Source organism: Argopecten irradians, chromosome 16 (assembly GCF_041381155.1).
Source record: "Argopecten irradians isolate NY chromosome 16, Ai_NY, whole genome shotgun sequence".
In the NCBI taxonomy this organism is placed as follows: domain Eukaryota; kingdom Metazoa; phylum Mollusca; class Bivalvia; order Pectinida; family Pectinidae; genus Argopecten; species Argopecten irradians.
The window spans coordinates 33,941,265-33,956,959 of NC_091149.1; positions in this window are offsets into that span (position 1 = coordinate 33,941,265).

A 15,695-nucleotide genomic window follows, 5' to 3' on the forward strand; every position below is an offset into this window, starting at 1 on the left:
GTCTTGGTCTGGGGGAACTTCGATACAATCTGATGTTTTCTGTTACAAGATGGACGCAAGTAGTCCTTACCATACACCAGACAAAGTGTAAGGTGTGTCTTGGTCCTTTTCATTTGTATTTGCGGTTCATTGGAATATTCAACTGCTTTTAGTTTGCAATTATGTGGGTATAAATGTTGGACAACGGCAAATTCAATGATACGATCTTGTACACTTATATACTTACGAACTGAATGCAGTGCAAGGCTTACATTTACATTTACTAGCAATTTTGCTATAAAATCGCGACAATTTTTGCATCCATAATGAATAAACAATTCATTTTCGTCAATGACTGAACGATGACGGAACTTTCAGTTCATTCACTTATGAACACTAACTGCGTTTGGTAACGTTATATAGTGAGGTAGCAGTAAAAATATGCTTAAATGTAATAGATATATAGTTATATAGCAAAGCATTTTGTGTCACGAATATAAAAAAAGTATTCGCCAAACCCACGTTTTGTGAGTATGTGATTCTGTTATGATAGGGGTTTTGATGAGACATTTTGACGTCAGGACATTGAAGCTGCTAGGTATATGGATGTTCTGTAGAAACGTCCTGTTCCAAGTCCGACGTCAAGACATCGAAACTGCTGGGTATATGGCTGTTCTGTAGAAACGTCCTATTCCAAGTCTGACGTCAAGACATTGAAACTGCGGGGTATATGGATGTTCTGTAGAAACGTCCTGTTCCAAGTCCGACGTCAAGACATTGAAACTGCTGGGTATATGGATGTTCTGTAGAAACGTCCTGTTCCAAGTCCGACGTCAAGACATTGAAACTGCTGGGTATATGGATGTTCTGTAGAAACGTCCTATTCCAAGTCCGACGTCAAGACATAGGCTCCGTATGTCTCGTCACGTGACCTACGAGACTCTGCGTTATTACGCTTCTTCCGGGTACATCGGCTGGTTGACAGGGACGCCATGGCGCTGTCTATTTTGAACGGGTCAAACTATGTTGACGGGCGAACAAAATTAACTGGGAAGGGTGAAGCCAATGTTGAAAGTGGAGGACTTTTACGGTTTGTCATGGATGAAATGCGATTTTTACGTGCAAACGTACAGGCACAGGCCTCAGGGACACGTCTACAAAGTGCAGGTACTGTATAAATTTTACGTTGTACTGCCGATGAAGGTCTAATGAACAATACATGTATGTTGAAATAAAGGAGTCAGAGTGATTTTGAATATTTCGTTATATTCGGGGATTTGTTGAGGTAAACGAGATGTTTATCATATTAATTTTGTTTTGCTTCGTATCATGTTGGAGTAGGCCTAGATCAGGGTGGAATATGACCTCATACACGTGTAGTAGTAGAGTAGATGTATACATGTACATATGCATATCTACATAGGTATGTCTACCTATCAATATATTTCCGGCTGGAAAGAATACAATTGTCTAGAAGTCTTCCGAGCTACAATATTGTAGTTAGTTCAAGTACAGTACACCTGTACTGACACTTTTTTGTACCGATGTTCAAACACAAAGAATAATTTGATAAACACCACTGTGACCAGGGTAAATTCATGATTAAAGATGATAATGTGTACACATTTCACCTATTCAGACGGGCCTAGATATTAAAAATGGATGATTGACTAAGACAAGACATGCTCCCATCCTCAATGCTGAGAGATACATGTACATGTATGAGCTGGAATATGTATATACCATATAACCACTCAGGGCCCTAAATACCTTCCAAATATTTACAGCATTGTCAATTCAAACAATTAATTTATGATGTTAATTTAGATATGAAGATATGATAATAATTACATCTATTACATGTATAACGATTTAAATACTGATATTACTTTTATGCAGATATTTCTTGAAGATACACTACAACGTAATGGTTTTGTGAACTCATCTACATGTGAGTGCCCAATGGGACAGTACAGATGCCATAATGTATACACTAACTAGATCATTACATTGTTTTCAGTCCTGGTATCATATACCCTAGCTAAATTCTGAATTTTTAAGGATCAAACTCGATATGTTAGGTCTATCAATGCCTGTATGTGTATAGACCAAAAACCATAATGTACTCTGCATAAACTGTGAAGTTATATATTTATGCAATAATACACCCTCATGACCCAGTTTAAAAAAATGCTGAGTGCGTACAATCTGGATGAGAGAGCCCCTATTCAGTGGGGTATCACCAATGAAACAAATGGGATTGATGTATAGTGCAAAGCAGGGGGAGTTAATATTATAGAGACAGGCAAGTTTATGGCCACCCACACGCATACATGCACACATAAATATAATCTCCATCAGAGTACCAAATACTTTAAATGTCATTTACCACTTATCTGGCCAGACCAACCATGTAATACAGCCATGTCATAAATATTTTAAGACACATGTTTAATATGTAACACTATTATGTCACGTGTAGTTGTGACGTCTTAATCTGTATATTTCACATAGTTGTCTCAGTAGACAGAAACATCACATCCGAGCCGGATTTCTACTGTTTATTTAGAGACGAAATTATTAAGTTTCACTTATATTACAATTAAGTTATGTGATGAATAGAGTCTTACACTTGTGACTATGTAAATTGAATTTTATTAAACTTAAATAATTTGATATTCCAATTGCTTAGGCTCATGGCATATCAAATGATTTGACTTGTTTGATAATTGTTTTATTTCATAGACAGGACTCTTCACAAAGACAGTTTTCGTCCTGGTACTTTGCTTTACATTTGCATGTTTTTATTTATCCCTTACATATTGGTATGGAATATGAATTTTCATGACACCAGTTTGGTATTTGATCAATTAAAACAATTGTCAAATTAAAATGCCCGTAAATATTTGTTTAAATTGCTGATTTTCATGTTAAAGGTATATGGTTTCATGAATTCGGCATCATTGGAGCTTCTCCTGATGGGTTTGTACAGGGTACATTTTCAAGTAATGTAAATGTACACTTACAGCACAAAGACCAGCCACTGTTGTCACATAATTGAGGTGAAATGCCTATTCTCCGCCAAGAAAATGACAGTAGCTGAAGCATGTTTGTCTCAAAAAGATTTTATACCGGGTAATTTTAAATTTGAAATTGAAAAAAAGTTGCATGTTGTATTAAATTTTTCAGGATTTATTCATGACCAAGAATCAGTTTTTAACACTGAACAAAAGACAAACAAACACTGTTTTGATTAATATTCATACATTATAATTTTAGAGCATGATTATATAATACAACCAATAAGTAATTAATAGTGTATACTGAATAAAAAAGAACTTATACACATTGTTGTATTTCATGTATATAAATTAAAATAGATAAACAGAAATTTAATGCCAAATTTATTAATGCACTGAATAGCTTCTTCTGTTGTTTCAGATCTTTCAAGTGATGAACATCTCATACTAAAGGATAATATTGATTATTGACACCAGATTCAGGGACAGCTTTCCTTAACTGGAACTCAGTGTGGACATGCACCCAAAGATTTACAGAAAATCAGAATAGTCATGGAAGACTTATGGGCATCTAACATTGCCTTAAATATATGTGTTCCATTATTTTACTTTTACAAGAAAACTGTTGAAGTAATATGCACTGTCATTTTCAAACAGCCAATTCAAGAAGAGTTTTCCACATGTTACACAAAGTAACGAGCTTTTGGAGAATTACAATAAATAATAGGGGCCGCGGTGTCCGAGTGGTTAAGATGTTTTGACATATTACCACAAGCCCTCCACATCTGGGTCGCGAGTTCAAATTCCATGTGGGGCAGTTGCCATGTACTGACCGCTGGCAGTGGTGTTTCACCTGGTACTCTGGCTTTCCTCCACTATATAACCTGGCACATCCTTACATGACACTGGCTGTTAATAGGACGTTAAACTAATCAAACACCAAACCCAAATATATGATCCATATATAATTTTAATATTACACAGACAAATAAGAGCAAGAAATTAAATTCATTTTTGCAGTATTGCCAAAAGCCATTACATGTATTTACATATACAGTGCAGTGAAATGAATACATATGCTCATACCATGAAATCAAGATGGTCAACATATATTCCATTTCACATTTCTAAAGTCTTATGATTAATTATATTAACTGACTTCTGTAGATACATGTATGTCTCATCTTAACATACAAAAAGCATAAATCATACATATTTGTCCGCGACTTTGCCTGAATGTCACAGTCTTGTTTGTCAAACTTTATAGCTCTCAATATATATTACTAAAATAGAATTAACATGTCAACATATTTGCCCGGTTATTATTCATATAATTTGTATATTTTCTATATGCAATATATTTCAATGTGCTTACTCTATAACAACATATTTTCTAATTTTAATTTTTACACCATTGAAATATTTGTCCATACCAAGAACAAGACTTATAATCAAATATCTATGCAGAAATCCATGTCAGTATAAACTTTAACCTGGTCATTAAATCAGCTTTTAATTCAAATTTAAAATTTTATCTAACCATTTCCTTTAACAAATGTGAAGGTTAATAAGACAACAGCATAGCTGAAATAGTTTTGTAAACAAATGCCTATACTGAGCTGGAAAATTATTTTAAATGTCAAAATTTTCAATTCTCTCATTTGCCCTTTCAACATGTATTCTGCTTCTTCCAACATTGTTACAATGCCCAGCCTCTTCTTGACATGACATTGAAATGACATTTTGTTGAAAGAAAAGGTGGGATATTTAAGGACACACCAGCAGGAAGTTTATCAAATGTGTTAAAGCCTTTGTCAGCAAGTAACATGTCACCTGGTTCCAGCTGGTCAAAAAGTTTGCAATGGTCTACTACTGCAGAATCAGAAGTAGTCTGAACTAGTGCTCCATTAGGGGCAGCACATGTAACAACTTTTACTGTATGCCTGCTCTTGTAACGACTATATGCCAGAGACTGGCTGTTCATGTCTGAAGGTTTCTGTTGCAAATCTTCAAATGACTTGCACATAGATCCCTTGGATTTAAGCTGACTAGGAACGCCAAGGCCTGATATGTCTTTTGTTTACATTCTTTTCCTTTCAAGTTTGAGATCTTAAATTTTATTTCATCTTTGAAATGTGATATTTCTTCTTCCAGTTTTTGAACTGAGAATTAAATAACATAACATTTACAAACTTTGCTTTTGTCTGAATTTGTTGGTTATCAAAATGTTGCCATTTAGGGTTCTGTCTCTTGGTCAGATGTGAACTTTTTGTGGAACTCTAGACCCTCGTAAAGACAACTTAAGGCCTGAATTTCTCACAACACTTTTTTTACAATATTATACTCAGCTAATCCTGCCTATGGTATTAGTTTTATTTCTTTTTTAAATTGTCTTAATATTCATATGAAAAAACTAAAAATATAGGCAGGTTTAGCTTGTTAACCTTATTAGACCCAATAAGTGCTTAAGAATTGCATAACACAAAGAAGACATAAATCAATTTGCAAAGGAAATTTAAAAAAAACAAAAAAAAACAAAAAAAAACAACACCTTCACAGTTTTCATACTTTCAGTCTACATATAAATTGAGGTCGGTGAAAATGAAGCCCCAAATAGGGGAAGGGGCCCTTTTAGGGACGAGGACACTTAATGGGTCAGATAGGGTATATCAAAATCGTTCTCAATTAAATGTTATAAAAGGAAAACCACTGAAGTTTGACTTAAGTCTGCATTTTCCCCCCAGAAATCAGAGTCAGAACAGATAAATAAGACAGATATTATTGTACACCTTTTATTAAAAACAGAAGAAATAAATGGATAATGTGGTAAAAAACATACTGCCTCATTTAATAGGCTTACACCTGAAAATCTACAGATAGATATATAAAAGTACAGTCATAGTGAAGGTCCAACTGCAAGGCAAGTCCCTAGAAGAAGCACTGTGAAGATGGTAACAAACACAGAGGGGTGCTACAGTGTCAACTAAGGTGCATTATTGGTCTTAATACAATATAATATTTCACAAAGATTAAGAACATAGAATATATATAGTTCTGTTTCTCATTGACCATACGATTACGTTTGCTAACGTGGCTGTACACAGTATCTGGAGTAATTATACATTGTACAAATATAGATCGTCTTCGATATTCAAGAGGTTCTTTATCGTAGTACATATATATGCTATCGTAGTAATAATGTTAGACCTAATTTATTGTTTACAGCCGATGACAGGGACATGTGAATCGTGTACTACTCATGACCTGATATTGACTACTGATTATATCTGAATAATCTCTGTCTGAACAAATTTACCGTTAAATATTAACCTGCATCTTTCAACCCATTTCTTCATTTCCTGTTGGTCTTTCGGGAACCTAAATACAATGCATGTATGCGTTCCTCCCGCCCGGTAAGTGCATCCGAATGCATAACACCATATATATAGGTTGCTACCGACGCCGGGATCCTGGATGTACCGGGAAGTTGAAAACCGGAAGTTACGCGAGACGAGACTTACGGAGCCTGTTGTAACTGCTGGGTGTATGGATGTTCTGTAGAAACGTCCTGTTCCAAGTCCGACGTCAAGACATTGAAACTGCTGGGTATATGGATGTTCTGTAGAAACGTCCTGTTCCAAGTCCGACGTCAAGACATTGAAACTGCTGGGTATATGGATGTTCTGTAGAAACGTCCTGTTCCAAGTCCGACGTCAAGACATTGAAACTGCTGGGTATATGGATGTTCTGTAGAAACGTCCTGTTCCAAGTCCGACGTCAAGTTCGATGAAACATTCGAGAACCCATCGAATACACTTATACGAAGGTCATTGAGGAGAAGGAAGGTAAATGATGAACTTTATCCGCTGAAAAAGGAATTTCAGTATATGATGCATTGAGATGCCAAACCGGTAATTAAAGGTTATATTAACATCAGATTGAATGTGTTTCTGAGTTCCGTGCAGATTGAATTAGAATGATATACTAAGGGTTGCAAGATCTAATTGTTTCTTTTCAACATAAATTACCTTAAAGATTAGATTGTAAGCGTTAATTCCAAATTCCGTTTGACGTGCTCGTTTGTCACCCTAATATTCTTCACTAAACTAGCAATATTCTTTGCTGTAATTGCAGGACAGGTGCAGTAAGTTTACTCTCGGGAATGATTATCGATAAAATTGCTATAAACACCAATTTTATTCAAAGTTTCAATTGTTTAACTAATACTATAATTTCATATAACGTGCTTTAATAGCATTAGCTTTTTCGGATGCGTTTGTAAAAAAAGGGATGGTGGCGGGGAAAGGTTTCCTTATGGCTATGAAAGCCAATTGAAAGACGTTCAATGCTTAAATGTGGTATACAATTGTATAGACGATACAATTAACGTGATGACTTTTATTTACAGTTCCGACACTAGCAAGGCTCTGCAACAATACGAATACTTCTTCCTGATATGGGTAGTCTTGTCGCTGATTGCAACAGCATTTGCAGTATTAATGAATGTTGAAGATATAAGAAAGGTATGATTAGTATGACTAAATAATATTAGAGTGTCAAATCTGAGGATACTGGAAATTTGTAAAATGAGTAAAATTTGTTATCGTCAACAACTAGTGACCATCTTCTTAATTTATACGACAAACAACATTTTAAATACTCCGACGGGAGATTTGATAATAGGACAAAATACTACAAAGTTGCATATATCCACGACACCAATACCGAAATGTTCACTTTAAACTTTTAAACGGTATATTATATTGTCATACTAATATCACAAAGCAAAAGTGATCCTCAATGTTTGGTATACCGATTAGACCCTGTAAAACGTTTTTCACCTAGCACGATATGTTATTTAGTATAACTACATTCAACATTGAATTCCAATAGGAATTAGATCTAAGTATATCAATTATGTAAACAAAGACTCAAGGAGGTTCTAAGTATGAATTGGGAATGAATAGACTCAACATCTTTTACCGTATTTTGTTGAAGTATTTCATCATGCATATTTATAATGTACACTCTTAAGCATGTAAGTATTGACCTTTGTTGTTAGAGAACTGAGGTTTGAATTCCAGGATAAGACAATGGCGACAATCAAACACAGAAACGATAGCACTACTGCCGATGGATAAACTGGCCCTAGAGTGAGGCAGTGTTGTTATAGGAACCAAAGATATTAGAAAGGATGGGACGTCGTAAAAATCAACAAACTATTACACAATAAACCGGCCCTGGAGTAAGGCAGTGTTGTTATAGAAACCAATTAAAATTAGAAAGGATGGGACGTCTTAACAATCAATAAACTATTACACAATAAAGCAGCCCTAGAGTAGGACAGTGTTGTTATAGAAACCAAAGATATTAGAAAGGATGGGACGTCTTAATGATTAACAAACTATTACACAATAAACTGAAGTAAGGCATATAAACTATTACACAATAAATCGGTCCTGGAGTGAGGCAGTGTTGTTATAGAAACCAATGATATTAGAACAATCAACAAACTATTACACAATAAAGCGGTCCTGAAGTAAGACAGTGTTGTTATAGAAACCGATGATATTAGAACAATCAACAAACTATTACACAATAAACCGGTCCTGGAGTAAGGACAGTGTTGTTATAGAAACCAATGATATTAGAACAATCAACAAACTATTACACAATAAACCGGTCCTGAAGTAAGACAGTGTTGTTGTTATAGAAAAACCGATGATATTAGAACAATAAACAACAAACTATTACACAATAAAGCGGTCCTGAAGTAAGACAGTGTTGTTATAGAAACCGATGATATTAGAACAATCAACAAACTATTACACAATAAACCGGTCCTGAAGTAAGACAGTGTTGTTATAGAAACCAATGATATTAGAACAATCAACAAACTATTACACAATAAACCGGTCCTGAAGTAAGGCAGTGTTGTTATAGAAACCAATGATATTAGAACAATCAACAAACTATTACACAATAAACCGGAGTAGGAAAATGTGAAAATTAATTGTTTTGGAGCAGGAAAATGTGAAAATTAATTGTTTTGGAGCAGAAAAATGTCAAAATTAATTGTTTTGGAGCAGGAAAATGTCAAAATTAATTGACCGGTCCTGGAGTAAGGCAGTATTGTTATAGAAACCACTGATATTAGAAGTAATAGGACTTCTTAACAATCAACAAATTATTACACAATAAGCTTGCCTTTTAGTATAGAAGTGTTGGTTTAGAAACAAATGAAATTGGATTTGTATAGGGTTTTCCTATTTTCCCATCCATTTGCTAATACTTAAATATTCTATGATTTATATTGTAAGTATGTTTATTTTTTTTTGTAAATTCTTGCCGAAGGGTTAATTGCGCTCCATTGTGCTGCTAAATATTTGTCTATTATCATTTTCCCGTATTACTGTTCGTATCATATTATGTAATCGTGTTCGTTTCGTGTGTTTTGGTAAAGTGGCAGATCGCCTGGAAAATCTTTTCAGTGTTGTCTGTAATACTAGGTATCTATTTTTTGTCCAAACGTTTGGAATTACTTCTTTGTCCCATATTTACCATTTGAAGTTATTCCTTATTTACTAACTTCCATAATTACGATTGATGGGATCCCGTGTCATCTGGAAAATCCGTTTGATATTACCTCATTGACCTCTGTATGTATCTATGATATAGATACCTAGTATTACAGAGAATGAGACGTCTTAGATATCATCACAACATTACATAATAAACCTACCCTGGAGTTAAGCAGTTATGGTATAGACTCTAATGCTGTAACAAAGAATGAAACGTTCTAAAAATCAACAACACATTTATTAAGAAAAAGCGTTTAATAACTGTTATTAGATAATTTCCACTACGAAAACTTGTGGTCCCTGCTCGTTATTCTAACAATGAATGAATGTGTGTATGTTTGTATGTATTAAAACAAATAATGCGATATCGTGATTATCAATAATAAGAAAAAAATTTTCTGTACCTACTTCAAAGTATATTAAACCTCATCATGGAATGTGTTATTTCAGTAAATGATATCTGTAAGAACTTTTGACAATTCTATTAAATAGTTTTATGGTGACATATACTTATTGAAGCATAAACCGTAATAAAAAGACGGCTACATTTTAGTACAATGAGTCTTTATCTGGCTCCGACGTAGAAATCAGTCACCCAAAACATAGACGAATTTGCATTTTTATTCTGGAAGGATGTAAACTATGCTATCTGTATATGAATACAGAATTACAGGGAACCTTAAAGCTTGTTTGACTTTAGAACCGTATTGTCCGAATGGGAAGATTTAGTTTAAAGCTAATATCCAGTGAAGACGAGTTATGAACGGTAAGATTTCCATGTTATAACCCGTATTTTAGTTGTACACACACAGTGACAAATACATATTATACAGTAATATTTATTAGCCTAGATCACACTCATACCTGTTTACATATTTCCCTATGTTGTCCACATGAAGATCTCGTATCTTAAGTCTGGCCCCGATTTCTCGTAACAAAAGTGCAGACTAAGTCAAAACGTAAGTTTTTCTCATGTAACTTATATGAACATTTATGACTAAAATCATCTTTTTTTATTTAAGTTTGTTTCGGAAAATCGGACCTGGTCAAGTTGCGGAGCATAATCTATTCCGTTTGTAAGCTGGGCATTGAATTTGTAACATTATAATCGTTTTAGTGTTGTGGCGGTATGGTGTCCTAATATGTAACATTATTATCGTTTTATTGTTGTGGCGGTATGACGTCCTAATCTGTAACATTATTATCGTTTTAGTGTTGTGACGGTATTGTGTCCTAATCTGTAACATTATTATCGTTTTAGTGTTGTGGCGGTATGACGTCCTAATCTATAACATTATTATCGTTTTAGTGTTGTGACGGTATGGTGTCCTAATCTGTAACATTATTATCGTTTTAGTGTTGTGGCGGTATTGTGTCCTAATCTGTAACATTATTATCGTTTTAGTGTTGTGACGGTATGACGTCCTAATCTGTAACATTATTATCGTTTTAGTGTTGTGGCGGTATGACGTCCTAATCTATAACATTATTATCGTTTTAGTGTTGTGGCGGTATGGTGTCCTAATCTGTAACATTATTATCGTTTTAGTGTTGTGGCGGTATGACGTCCTAATCTATAACATTATTATCGTTTTAGTGTTGTGACGGTATGGTGTCCTAATCTATAACATTATTATCGTTTTAGTGTTGTGACGGTATGGTGTCCTAATCTGTAACATTATTATCGTTTTAGTGTTGTGACGGTATGACGTCCTAATCTGTAACATTATTATCGTTTTAGTGTTGTGCGGTATGTCCTAATCTAACATTTATCGTTTTAGTGTTGTGCGGTATGGTCCTAATCTGTAACATTATTATCGTTTTAGTGTTGTGGCGGTATGTGTCCTAATCTGTAACATTATTATCGTTTTAGTGTTGTGGCGGTATGGACGTCCTAATCTGTAACATTATTATCGTTTTAGTGTTGTGACGGTATGGTGTCCTAATCTGTAACATTATTATCGTTTTAGTGTTGTGACGGTATGACGTCCTAATCTGTAACATTATTATCGTTTTAGTGTTGTGGCGGTATGACGTCCTAATCTGTAACATTATTATCGTTTTAGTGTTGTGGCGGTATGACGTCCTAATCTGTAACATTATTATCGTTTTAGTGTTGTGACGGTATGACGTCCTAATCTGTAACATTATTATCGTTTTAGTGTTGTGGCGGTATGGTGTCCTAATCTGTAACATTATTATCGTTTTAGTGTTGTGACGGTATGACGTCCTAATCTATAACATTATTATCGTTTTAGTTTGTGTTGTACGGTATGACGTCCTATTCTATCTATAACATTATTATCGTTTTAGTGTTGTGGCGGTATGGTGTCCTAATCTGTAACATTATTATCGTTTTAGTGTTGTGGCGGTATGGTGTCCTAATCTGTAACATTATTATCGTTTTAGTGTTGTGACGGTATGACGTCCTAATCTGTAACATTATTATCGTTTTAGTGTTGTGGCGGTATGACGTCCTAATCTGTAACATTATTATCGTTTTAGTGTTGTGGCGGTATGACGTCCTAATCTGTAACATTATTATCGTTTTAGTGTTGTGGCGGTATGACGTCCTAATCTGTAACATTATTATCGTTTTAGTGTTGTGGCGGTATGACGTCCTAATCTGTAACATTATTATCGTTTTAGTGTTGTGACGGTATGACGTCCTAATCTGTAACATTATTATCGTTTTAGTGTTGTGACGGTATGACGTCCTAATCTGTAACATTATTATCGTTTTAGTGTTGTGACGGTATGACGTCCTAATCTGTAACATTATTATCGTTTTAGTGTTGTGACGGTATGGTGTCCTAATCTGTAACATTATTATCGTTTTAGTGTTGTGACGGTATGACGTCCTAATCTGTAACATTATTATCGTTTTAGTGTTGTGGCGGTATGGTCCTAATCTGTAACATTATTATCGTTTTAGTGTTGTGACGGTATGGCGTCCTAATCTGTAACATTATTATCGTTTTAGTGTTGTGGCGGTTATGGTGTCCTAATCTATAACATTATTATCGTTTTAGTGTTGTGGCGGTATGACGTCCTAATCTGTAACATTATTATCGTTTTAGTGTTGTGGCGGTATGACGTCCTAATCTGTAACATTATTATCGTTTTAGTGTTGTGGCGGTATGACGTCCTAATCTGTAACATTATTATCGTTTTAGTGTTGTGGCGGTATGGTGTCCTAATCTGTAACATTATTATCGTTTTAGTGTTGTGGCGGTATGACGTCCTAATCTGTAACATTATTATCGTTTTAGTGTTGTGGCGGTATGCGTCCTAATCTGTAACATTATTATCGTTTTAGTGTTGTGGCGGTATGGTGTCCTAATCTGTAACATTATTATCGTTTTAGTGTTGTGGCGGTATGGTGTCCTAATCTGTAACATTATTATCGTTTTAGTGTTGTGGCGGTATGGTGTCCTAATCTGTAACATTATTATCGTTTTAGTGTTGTGGCGGTATGGTGTCCTAATCTGTAACATTATTATCGTTTTAGTGTTGTGGCGGTATGACGTCCTAATCTATAACATTATTATCGTTTTAGTGTTGTGGCGGTATGACGTCCTAATCTGTAACATTATTATCGTTTTAGTGTTGTGGCGGTATGACGTCCTAATCTGTAACATTATTATCGTTTTAGTGTTGTGGCGGTATGGTGTCCTAATCTGTAACATTATTATCGTTTTAGTGTTGTGACGGTATGGTGTCCTAATCTATAACATTATTATCGTTTTAGTGTTGTGGCGGTATGTGTCCTAATCTATAACATTATTATCGTTTTAGTGTTGTGGCGGTATGGTGTCCTAATCTATAACATTATTATCGTTTTAGTGTTGTGACGGTATGGTGTCCTAATCTATAACATTATTATCGTTTTAGTGTTGTGTCGGTAAGACGTCCTAATCTATAACATTATTATCGTTTTAGTGGTATGGCGGTATGGTGTCCTAATCTGTAACATTATTATCGTTTTAGTGTTGTGGCGGTTGGTGTCCTAATCTATAACATTATTATCGTTTTAGTGTGTGTCGGTATGGCGTCCTAATCTATAACATTATTATCGTTTTAGTGTTGTGGCGGTATGGCGTCCTAATCTGTAACATTATTATCGTTTTAGTGTTGTGGTGTTGTGACGGTATGGTGTCCTAATCTGTAACATTATTATCGTTTTAGTGTTGTGGCGGTATGACGTCCTAATCTATAACATTATTATCGTTTTAGTGTTGTGGCGGTATGGTGTCCTAATCTGTAACATTATTATCGTTTTAGTGTTGTGGCGGTATGACGTCCTAATCTGTAACATTATTATCGTTTTAGTGTTGTGGCGGTATGACGTCCTAATCTGTAACATTATTATCGTTTTAGTGTTGTGGCGGTATGGTGTCCTAATCTGTAACATTATTATCGTTTTAGTGTTGTGACGGTATGGTGTCCTAATCTGTAACATTATTATCGTTTTAGTGTTGTGGCGGTATGGTGTCCTAATCTGTAACATTATTATCGTTTTAGTGTTGTGGCGGTATGACGTCCTAATCTATAACATTATTATCGTTTTAGTGTTGTGACGGTATGGTGTCCTAATCTATAACATTATTATCGTTTTAGTGTTGTGGCGGTATGGTGTCCTAATCTGTAACATTATTATCGTTTTAGTGTTGTGGCGGTATGTTGTCCTAATCTATAACATTATTATCGTTTTAGTGTTATGGCGGTATGGCGTCCTAATCTGTAACATTATTATCGTTTTAGTGTTGTGGCGGTATGACGTCCTAATCTATAACATTATTATCGTTTTAGTGTTGTACGGTATGACGTCCTAATCTATAACATTATTATCGTTTTAGTGTTGTGGTAGTATGTTGTCCAAATCTGTAACATTATTATCGTTTTAGTGTTGTGGCGGTATGGCGTCCTAATCTATAACATTATTATCGTTTTAGTGTTGTGACGGTATGGTGTCCTAATCTGTAACATTATTATCGTTTTAGTGTTGTACGGTATGGTGTCCTAATCTGTAACATTATTATCGTTTTAGTGTTGTGGCGGTATGACGTCCTAATCTGTAACATTATTATCGTTTTAGTGTTGTGGACGGTATGGTGTCCTAATCTGTAACATTATTATCGTTTTAGTGTTGTGGCGGTATGACGTCCTAATCTGTAACATTATTATCGTTTTATGTTTGTGTATTTTTTTTTATATTTGTGTGTGAAAAAAATGTTTTGTGTGTAAAAATATATATTTGAGTGTGATTTTGTTTTATATTTGTGTGTGAAAAAAATATGTGTGACTTTTTTTTATTTGTGTAATAATTAGCATCATGGGATATATGCTAATGTCGCTTTTGTAACGGCTCGTCTGATTGGCTAATCTGTTAATGGCCGCATCTCTTCACTGGCGGCGAAATTATAAGATTTTGTTTGTAAATGGTGAGTATATTGTGGAGTATATACAGTTTCCATTAGCACAAGTTTGGATATGAAGCTACATAGTCACAATCGGCATCGTTCAGTCGGATATATTATTATATATGTTTGTTTTATTTCGAAGTTGTACAGTGTGTAACAGTTATGGCATGGTCAGCCACGTGTTACATTTAACGTTATAACGTTAGGCCTATGGGCCTGCTTGCTTCTGACCCTGCGTAAGTTTTACGGCCGGGTGTGCGGGTAATTTTCGACACACCTTTCAAAATATTTTAAGAAAAGAACTATTATGTAAAGATCAAAAGAAGGCAAACCCTTGATTTAATTCTTATGGTGCAGGTCGATGTCATCTTGAATGTTTCAGTAGGTCAACTCGCCAACTATAAAATAATACAGTGGATTCATTGCTCCATCCCCCTTCAATTTTTCAAAGTTCAAATTTATTATGAAAATTGCTGTGCCCTTTTTCACTTTAGACCTGCATTAGTGTTATTCTGGTCACAAAAATAAGAATTAAAAAAATAATGATCAATTATTTTAGAAAAAAAAAACCATGCCTTTTTCAGGTACAGACCATTTAATATATTGTGACCTGCACTATAGCCAGAATGATTCTGGCCTGTTGACTTAGTCTAGGCCAGAAGCATCGGCTATATGAAAATCTGGAACTCGCC